Here is a 9,431-nt window from a genome sequence, read left to right as displayed (position 1 = left end):
GGGGGTGACTGGATCGTGTGCATATGATACTAGATTAGGTCACTATACTCTGGTTTTTCTTCAGATCGTATAAGTCTTTCATCTTTTTTAGATTAGTCCACTGACTGGTTTAGCATACTTCTGGGTGTGAATGATGACTTTGCTGAAAAGGGAAGAATCACATTAGGTATGGGTAGCACCAACCAATGGGGTTTTAGTTTGGATGGAATAAAAAAAGAAGGAAGTAGCACTGCTTCGTGCCTGGTATGCCGTGGTCTGTTCCTCTTCTGTGAAACCCCTCTACCAAACCACCCTGCCTTGGAGCCCACTGACCATAGACTGAGATCTCTACAAACTGTGAGCTAAAGTAAACTTTTTCTTTTTTAATTTGTGGGTGTCAGGTATTTTGTCCCATCAATAAGAAATTAACTAAGATAAATCATTTTGAGGATAAAGAAAAATATTTCAGTTATCTGTAGATTAGTTCTCTAAATATTGAATACTAGTTTCAAAAGTGTCAAAATAAAGATAATGGTCTTATCTTGAAAAATCAAGTTAAAATGTATGAACTTATTTCATAATTTTAAAAAAGTCATTCCTTTTATTACTTTATACTTTCCTCATGATTTTTTCCTAATTTATTAAAATAACATAGAATTTATGAATAATTACTTCAGAAAAAAATATCAACCAGTTTAAGTTTTTCTTCTTAATTTGTGTGGTAGGGTCCATTTCAGGTAATGTTACTGTATAAAAACTCAAAAGTCATTCATACTGTTATTCTTCTTCCCCAAAAAGTGAATACACAGGGAGCATAATAACTCTTTGAAGAAATTATCTTTTGGTAGAAAGTTTTATTTGGAGTTTTTGTTGTATTATCAGAATTCGCCTGTAATTACAAACTTTTAATTTACTTTTGATTTAGAATTACCATTTAAATATTGAACACAAATTATTAAGAATTGTTCTACAATTTGCCAGGATTAGGAAATTTTGGATAAAATCTTATTTACAAAACAGTTGCAGCAGCCAAGTAATGCTTTGCTACATCATTAAAAGAAAATTAGTCTTTGAGGATCTCTGCAAGCGCCGGTATATTGCACTGGGCAAAAGAAATCTCCAGAAAATTCTGTCCAACTTTTTGATTAACCCGAAGTTAACCAGATATTGCCAGACTGAATATTCAGTTTCCATTGCACACTTTTGGTGCTAATAGTCTAGCAGTTTCAACTAGCCGGCCATAGAGTGGCATATCTTAAATATATGTTTTTATACTTCCATTATCCCTTTCAGTAGTTTCATTTTTCTAGCTCTGTGTCCTCTTTAGTAAATAAAATATGTACATTGTTATTACATTATTATTACTTTGATGGGAAGGAGAATACAAAGAATTAAGACGTTAAGTATATGTATTTATTCCATGACATAAATGTAAACATTTTGTACTGCAAATGTGTACTAATAAAAAATTTAAAAGTACCTTTTAAAAATGTGGTATATATTAAATGATGATTAAATATGAACAGATATTATTTATCATTAAAGATGTGTTTGTAGACTGGGCGTGGTGGCACATGCCTGTAATCCCAGCACTCAGGAGGCTGAGGCAGGAGGATTGTTGCAAGTTCGAGACCAGCCTGGACTACAAAGTGAGCTCAAGCCCTGCCTGAACTGCAGAGCAAGACCCTGTCTCAAAAAGACAAAAAAGAAAAAAAGATGTGTTTGTGTTTAGGTACTGAATAAAGAAATGCAAATAGAATGATTGAGGCACTGCAGTTAAGCATGAGTTGGGAAAATGAAGATGAAGTGTGAGATTTCTTAAACAGGGATTGAGAAACTAAAGGGTAATATGTTGTGGTAAATATGTTAAGCTTTGTATTCCATATGGTCTTTATTGAGCCTTCTTTACTTTCCTATCATCACTGCATGAAAGCAACCTTAGTAAATATTTAAATAAGAGTGGTTGTGCTTCAACAAAGCTTTATAAAAATAAATATAGGCAGCAGCCTGTAGTTTTACATCTCTGTTACCAAAGAAGAGAAAGGGAAAGTTGTTTTTACTAGTTCCTGATTTTGCTGTACTAATTCATCTTTTTTTTTTTTTTTTTTTTTTTTTTTTGGTTTTTTGCTTTGGTTTTTCTCCGGTACCGGAAACCGAACTCACGACCTTGCACTTGCCAGGCAGGCGCTTTGCCGCTGAGCTAAATCCCCAGCCCCTAATTCATCTTTTTTTGAAAGACTGTCCTACTAATTCATTATCACCACAGGACCAGTTATCTAAAGCACTATGAGCTTTATAATTCATTTCCATTGTAAATACTCTGAGAAACTAGATTTTTTGTTTGTTTTTGTTTTTGTTTTTGTTTTTCCGGTACCGGGGATCCAACTCATGACCTTAAGCTTGCAGGGCATGCACTGGGCCGCTGAGCTAAATCCCCAGCCCCCGAGAAACTAGATTTTGATTAGGAAAAAAATATATAAAAAAACTTACAAGTGTTCCTCTTGTTCCTTTCTTGGTGCCTTAGTCACTTACTTGTCCCTGAGACACAATATCAGATACCCACACATAAAAGGAGGAAAATTTCATTTTGACTCACAGTTCCGTGGGTTTAGTCCATAGTCAGGCAGGTCCAGAATAGAAATTCCATGTCAAAGTGGCAGAGTGGAGGGAAGCAACACAAACCATAGCAGCTGGGAATCAGGGTAAGGTATGTACATTTCCACATCAGTCCCTAGTGAGCAGCCTCTTCTGATCAGCACCCAGTTCCTAACAGCACATTCAGCTGTGAATAATCGCACCAGTAGATTAATCCATTGGTGAATATAGTAACCTTATGATCCAACCACCTCCCAAAAGCCCCACATTTGACCACACAAAGCATTTCCAGCACATTTTATATCTAAACCAAAAGACCTGGCAAGGAAAAAATTACTAAATCCACTGAGGTTAGTGTTTTTCCCAACCTAGCTGTAGATAAATGCAGTAGTTGCCATTTCATAGACAGCAAGGGTACAATAGTAATTCATTAGTACTCTTTGACTCTGAAAGAATACAAATGATACCAAAAAGAGACACACAGTTAGTCTCTCATTCAAAATTAGAATTCTTTCCACTTTACAAAACTATTTCATGATTTCTGAGTTATTTTCCTTCAAGTGAATAATCTAGTTGATTATAACTCTGATTGGATGATGTTGAAAATCAAAAAGTTCTAGTCCAGAGGATCACCTGCTTTTAATATTTAATATATATATTTTTGTTTTTATATTTGATTTGATTAATCAAGAGTACTGTATTTTTTTTCTCTTCTTAGCACCTAGAAAAGTCACAAGCAGAGTAAAAATAATAAAAAAGAAAAAAAAATGTGAGCATTAACCTTAAATTTTTCAGATACTTGGAAAAATTAAATCTGTTAACAGAGTTCAGGAAAATTGGGGCCAAACTCTATTTTGCTTAAAACCACTAAAAATCATATACTAGTTTGTTTTAAGTGAATATACAAGGGCTAGAGACAACTCAGTGGTGTAGCTATGTCTCACTGCCTAGCAAGCGTGAGGTCCTGAGTTCTATTCCCAATACCTCCCAAAAAACAAATGAACAAAAAACCAAACACAAAGAAAAAAAGGAAAACCTAGGTAAGTTTCAAAACATTCCAAAATAAACATATTTTTAAATAACAATTAACAAGACCTGAAAATACTGTAAGTACTTTGTGTTAAGATTTATTATGGCAGCCGGGCATGGCGGCACACAAGTGTGATCCCAGCATTTGGGAGGCTGAGCCAGGAGGATTGTTGTGAGTTTGAGGCCAGCCTGGACTACATAAGTGAGTTCAAGATCAGCCTAAACCCCATAGTGAGACCCTATCTCAAAAAGATTAAAAAAAAAAAAAAAAGATTCATTATGGGCCCAGTTGATTATGAAAAAGAGCTGTGGCCATAAATTTTTGAGTTTTTTTTCAAATTCAAGATGACATATAAGTTGTTAAAATGTATTTTGAAACATTTTAATCACAAACACAGTAGACTTTTCTTTACGTTTTTTATTTCTTCTAGAACAGCACCTCTTACAACTGCTTGTATAATTAAAATACTTCTTGGTTTACCATGTATAAAGCAGTCTTGCCCTGAGCGTCACAGGCTTCCAAAAGGGGAACAGTGCTTTGGTGGGTGCACCTTCAAAAGTCTCCCAAAAAAGTGATAGCGAAGAATGAAAAATTAACCACAGGATGTGAAACTGGGAAGGGATAAATCAAAAGTGTATTTTCACTTTTTTTCTAACAAAGAAGAATGAGGCTGTCTTTACAACTGCAGTAAAAGAGATCAGGAAGACAAAAGGAACACCTGATTCTCTTAGCAAATAAAGCTACATGCATTAAAAAAATTTTGTAGCTATGATTTTTCTGTTTTTTCTACCACTGAAACAAACAAAATGCATCATATGCAATCTCTATCCCTTCAGCTACAAATCCAAATATTGTTGAGATACTTTGAGATCTGATATGCGGTATGCTTCACAACTCACCAACTTGAAAGGACTGTTATTTCAAAATGTTTTCTTTTGTTCTGGGCTAAAGTAATAAAATAATCGACTGAGCACAGTTTCAAATTGAAGTGAACCATCAGGAGACTGTTTCAAATTAAACACGAACCGCTCCAAGTGTAGCCAGCATGAAGAGAGAAGAGTTCACTCACCTCTGTAAGAGTGCTCACACAACAAACTCCTTCTTGTTTACATGCCTATTAAGGGTTCCCAGCAACTGAAATTATTTCACTCAATTTGATTCCATCTCCATTCTCCATGGCTCATTTACCTGTTCCTAGGCAAGGCTATTCCCGATCCTTTGGAGAAAGTGAAGGTGAACAATGTATTTTAAAAGACTAAAGCCAGACAAAAAGGATTTCAACAATTGCTGGTACAATTCAGATTCCACAGTTGCTCTTAAGACTACCTTCTATTACTGGAGCTAAACATTGGACTAATTTATTTCAAACTCCCAATGACCATGTCAAAGTAGGTAGAGGTTAAAGCTTCAAATGGGGCAAAGAGGCCAGATTATCAGGCCTGAGGTTCTTTTATCACGTGAGGCCTGTGAAGAGTAGCATCTATACTTTCAGTTACATTAGCATATTTAGTATATTTGGTACTGCTTCCAATTTCTATAACCTGGTTCTTTCGTATTTGCTAGTTAATTTGTTGTAATTCATGAAGATTTTGCTTTACTCCTGAAGCTCAACTTTCCCTATAATAAGTAAGCATAGAGCAGTTCAATCAAGATCTGATTTTGGCAAAATTATAGTGTTAAAGTCGTTTGTAAACTTTGAGGTGAGGGAGGCTGGGGATTTAGCCCAGCGGCACAGTGCCTTCCTGGCAAGCGCAAGGTCGTGAGTTCGATTTCCCCTACCAGAAAAACAAGACAAAACAAAAAAAACTTTGAGGTGAGTAGTACTAGGAGGAGAGCACAGAGAGGCTTCTGAAGAGCTGGAAATATTCCTCTTCTTGAGTAAAGCATGGACATCATAAATACATCTTAAGAAAGTATATCATTTTGGACACTAGAATTGGAGTATTTTCTGGATTTATGTTTTACTTTCATAAAAGTTAACTCAAAATTAATCGTTTTTTTATTTATCTCCAACAGTTTACATGATATGCTATGCATTGAAGCATAACTGCATGTTATGTTACCTAGAGCCCTCTGTTACATTGTGGCAATGAGAGCAGGCATGTCTTTCATTTCATGAATGCCCACCCAATGTTTTGCCTTAAAGTGGGATGTACGGTTTGGGACTCAAGAGTATTTTTATTATAAAATTACTCTTCTTCTTTTAAAGAGAATTTGTTATCAAATGTTACAAATAAGACAACAGCATGTTCGTAAATGTACATATAGAGTGCTATATACATACATGTGCATGCGCTCTCACATACATAAGGCAAATTCCTCTGACTATGTAAATGCAGTCAAATCTTCACACATAGAAATGTAACTGCATATTCTTGCTGTTGTACTTATTGGCATCATTACATAGCATAAATTGGACAAAAATTCACTTTTCTGATATGTGTTGTTTTGGGCTGAGCAAGCCAGATCAAATATTACAGAAATTCTTCTTGCTATTGCTAATGCCAGAGAGTTCTGTTTTACCCAGAGGTATAAGAACAGAAATCAGTATTATTTATTTATGAATTAGTCCTTATTAAATAACATTGACATTTTCCTCATGTTCTTATTGTATAGTTAGTATATTGAACAATGTCAAGTGATAAAAATGTGTAAATGTTTTAATTTCTGTTAATATCCACAACAGTTTAAATATATATTTATATATATATATATATCACAATACAGCACAGCACAATTCAAAAAGTGTTTATAATGGTTATGTCTAGATTAAGGATAATAACTTTTCTCAAAATAAAATTGCCCATCTGTCTTAACTGAAGCTGATAGCACTCAAATTTTCTTCACTGTCATTCAGTTATTCAAGCTTAGTTAGAAATCAAAGCACTGAATAGAGCAGAAACAGATATTAAGATTGCAGGGATTCAAAGCAAAATGATAGGAATTAACAGTGATTGTTATATTACATATTGTTATCTTCAGTGAAGTTGCTCAGATTGCCAGATGTAAAAATGCAAGATTGATCAAACCATTACAAAGAATAAAAAATAATAAAAAAACATTAGAAACAATACAGAGCTTTACTAAACAAGATGGTAGGAATTCACCAATGGTTGTTATATTGCATATTGTTGTTCTCAAATTAGTTGTTCAGATTACCAGATATATGCATGTACAATTGGTCAAAAACATTTAAGCATTGGCTGTTCCTTTCAATAAGCCAATCAATATCAGCAGTACAAATAAACACTTATACCTTCTCATATCAATAAAAAAATGACAAACATTTTTGAAAACTGAAAAAAAAAGATTGCAGTCATAACTAAACTAGGAAAGAATATAAAAACATATACAGAATACTCATAGAAGGGATTTCTGTAAGAATTTTAGTGATATAATAAATTATACAATTATTCTCTCATAGAATATGATGGCTTTAGAAATTATAGTCATTTGCATATTTACAAGGAATTTCATACAAAAATTTTGTGTATTCTTAATTGTGAATCTTATGTATCCCTGAATTTTATTTAGTTTTTCTAGCACTTAAAATTTCTTTTAAAGATGACATAAAATTTTTCTGATCTATAGAATATTCTTTTCTTAAATATAATAAGATAAAATTTATAGCCTCTGCCCTGCAAAATAAAACAATTGCTTGAATTTAAAATGAAAAACACTTTAATTTATGTCATTAAATATGAAACATACAGGGTCACTAAGAAAAAAATGCTGAAAATATACTTACTGATTGAATATATTTATTCATGGAAAGAAGTGTGAATGAAAGTAAAATGCCAAAGTAATTTTTTTGTTTTTTTGCTTTTTGTCTTTGTGAGGCAGGGTCTTGCTATGTAGTTCAGGCTGGACTTGAGCTCACTTTGTAGTGCAGTCTGCTCTTGAACTCTCAGTGATCCTCCTGCCTCAGCTCCTGAGGGCTGCGATGACAGTCATGCACCACCAGGCCCAGCAGAAATACCAAATTTTATATATTTAATGTGGGGGGAGGCAATCCACATTAAGCAACATTTAATAAAGTGTGTTATTCTACTAAATAAATATTTTACATTAAAACATCTCTTCCAAACTTCTCATTCATATAGATTAATTTAAATTACAGAAAGCCTATACATTCCTGAAAATCTGCTAATATTTTCTTAGTAAACTCCTATCTTAACCAAGAAAACAAAAAGTTGTAGTGTTGTGTGAATTACAAACAGAAAACAATCTCTACCCCTTTGTTTCTGTTAGGTAAAATACTGCATGCAGCAACAGGGGTTAGAGGTACCGTAAGTACTTTCTATCACTGAGTAAATGAAAATAAGTAAGGTCTTTAAATAAAGGGGGACAGAGAGTTAGAGGGAGGGAGGAGGAAGCAGGAAGGGTTTAGAAAATAAAGATCTGCTATGAACAAGAACCAGCTCACCATGATGAATGTAACCATTATGTACAGCAAACATGTATTGCTGGTTTTTTAAAAAATTTAAACTTAGGAATTGAATCATAATTTAACTAAAACATTGAACACACCTAAAAATAAAAATAACATTTATCAAGAGCTCATAATTTTTCTTTTACAATGGTGATTACCTTGCAAAGATCACAACTGATCCTCACAAAGAAGTGTACATTCTGGCACTGTCATTCATCCCATGTTCTACATCAGGACACTGGTGTCTGGAAAATTAAATTATAAAGCTAATATTTTTCAGTATCTAAATATGAATCAAGGCAGTCTACATTTATAATTGTCCCTTTTACTCTACTTTAAGATGTATTAGAGCTTTGCTAACAGAAGATCAAGCATTCCTCAAAATATCTGACTGCATCTATGCACTCAGCATTAAAAATGCTGTGAGAGAATTTTGACTGATTTAGTTTTTAGTAAAATAAATATTTAATGATGTAAGAATCTAGAGATAACAGAAGTAGAGAATGCACAAGTTGGTTTATACACGTTGTAAAATAAACCGACATAATATTTTAATTGCATGTCAAGGTTTTTTTGCGGTTTACTCTATGACAATAGTTTCCTTATATGTAAATTTTAAAATTTATTTGGAAAATGAGAAATAAACAGATAATTGAAAGAAGCTTCTAGCTCTTAATTCAGTAGAAACATTGAGTAAGTATATTTAAAAACCCAAGTTATTCTATAATTCCATGACAGCTAATTGAAAGAAAATAACAGAATTGAAATATATTGACATAATTTCTACAAAGAAAAATAGATTGAAAAGAACCACCCTGAAAACCTTCCCTCAATATGTCCCCCACCTCTGGACCCAGTTGCCTCTGTGCCACATGGTTGCTGTTGTGACTAGTTTGGATATTAAAGTGTTTGTATATTAAAAGTGTTGGTTTGTCTAAAAATAAGAAGCACTGCATCTAGAAAAAGAAGAACCACTTACAAATTCCCTCAATATTGCCTAATATTTTAATCAGTGACAATCAGTGAATTGAGGAGAAAAATCAATAAAACTCTTGGATAATGTTGAGTTTCCTATTACCAAATTTTTTAACTGTTATATACTCCATTTGTTATCTTATATATGCAGCTCAGGTGGACTCTGACCAAAAAAAAAAATAAGAGTGGTGAGTGTCGAAGACAAAGAAGGCTTGAGATTGTTTACTGGTTCAGTAGTATCACATCTCTACTTCACCTTCATTGCTAAAACTCTGCATTGATTGTTTTGTTTTGCATTTCTTTTTACTCTAGAAATATTTTCTCCTTAAATAAACCTGACTATAATTAGCAGTCCTTGCTCATAGATTGAATACTTATAACTCTTAAATTTCAACAGACTACAAATCGTGAAATATTATT

This window comes from Chinchilla lanigera, unplaced genomic scaffold (assembly GCF_000276665.1).
Source record: "Chinchilla lanigera isolate Chin_1 unplaced genomic scaffold, ChiLan1.0 scaffold00027, whole genome shotgun sequence".
NCBI lineage: Eukaryota > Metazoa > Chordata > Mammalia > Rodentia > Chinchillidae > Chinchilla > Chinchilla lanigera.
This window is presented reverse-complemented; position numbering follows the sequence as displayed.